Source organism: Dermacentor andersoni, chromosome 2, assembly GCF_023375885.2.
Source record: "Dermacentor andersoni chromosome 2, qqDerAnde1_hic_scaffold, whole genome shotgun sequence".
Lineage (NCBI taxonomy): Eukaryota > Metazoa > Arthropoda > Arachnida > Ixodida > Ixodidae > Dermacentor > Dermacentor andersoni.
Genome location: NC_092815.1, coordinates 104,742,511 through 104,743,749, shown reverse-complemented (window position 1 = coordinate 104,743,749; position 1,239 = coordinate 104,742,511). Strand labels below are relative to the sequence as shown.

The window sequence follows — 1,239 nt, the reverse complement described above, 5'->3', positions numbered from 1 at the left end:
GTCGAGGCAAGTCGTAAGAAACCTCAAATGATGTGGGTGGAAAAACTCTTGCAATAACACTTTAGGTGGGGGCAGGGAGATGCTTGGGCACCGCCCCCCCCCCCCCCCCCCCAAAACATTCTGGAGGGGGCTCGGGCCCCAGAGCCCTCCCCCGTAGTCGGCGATTATGGCCACCGAGATCTGAGTTTATATAGGTGTTCTGTGCCGCAACATCTTCGAGGCCATGTTCTTTCAATACAGCCACTCTACCCCTACACGCTGAAAATCTGAATATAGCTTTCGGAAACGGTGCGCAAGCGTCACGAATACTTTGATGTCGAAGCTTCTGGACACAAATTTAAAGCAAACACAAGCATCAGTTTGAAACACACTGTTGAAACTTCCACAGTGAAAGAAAGGTTCATAGGTTCGAGGCGGACGGCGGCCGCTTTGAGTGTTGCCGCCATGTTTATTTTTCCGGTGCGGTCGTATGCTCACCCCGTCCATCGTCTGGATGCGCTTTGCAAGCCAGGGGGGCGGCGTAAGAACCGCCCACGGAACTGCCCGTCGTGCGGATACATCACTCGGGGTGCACACACGTGTATACCATCGTCCTTCTTGACAAAGCGAATGGAACACCGATATCCTTCAGCGACGGAAGGACGTGTTTGGGCTCAACGACATTTTCTGATTTTGGTTTCCTTGCTAGGCCCCGCCCAAACGGACAGGACCTTTCAAAAATTGGCCTATAGGCTCATTGGAATGCCCCTCCCCACGGTAATCTTTAGTAAAAGGCGAAAGATTAGTTCGAGGATTTGAGGAGAGGCCTGAGCGTTAACTGCTGCCATGCGAGTCTAGAGACTGCACACATGAAAACCGTGCCTCTAAAGCCGGTGAACTGCACGATTTGAATCAATATTTCTTGACGCTCAAATAATATAAACCTTAAGTCTCTCTGTAGTCTCATGTGAAAGCACTATCAGACACTTTCTTTTAATTAGCAACACAGTTATGCTGTAGCAAAATGTCAAAGATTTGACTTTGTGATAGAAATAATGCACTAGCAACTTTTCAAGACGCGAGGCATTTTGACATCGTTGTGTGCCAAGAGATGGCGCAAGCTTTCAATGTCGTACAAAAACATTTGCGTACCTTTTTGTAGCGTATCAGTGAATTCTAACGTTTCATTACGTTCTATTTATTTGTGAAAATGCTTAGTAGAAGAGTTTTTTTCACGCAGCTATCTAGTTTACTTTTTGT

General features: G+C 47.4%; 1 non-coding gene across 1 annotated transcript; it reads right to left on the bottom strand.

The window, feature by feature from the left end:
* Window positions 1–689: 689 nt before the first annotated feature.
* Window positions 690–814, bottom strand: LOC126542119 (U5 spliceosomal RNA). The gene has a single exon (XR_007601763.1). It is a non-coding gene; the product is annotated as a U5 spliceosomal RNA (small nuclear RNA).
* Between the last annotated feature and the right edge of the window lie 425 nt (window positions 815–1,239).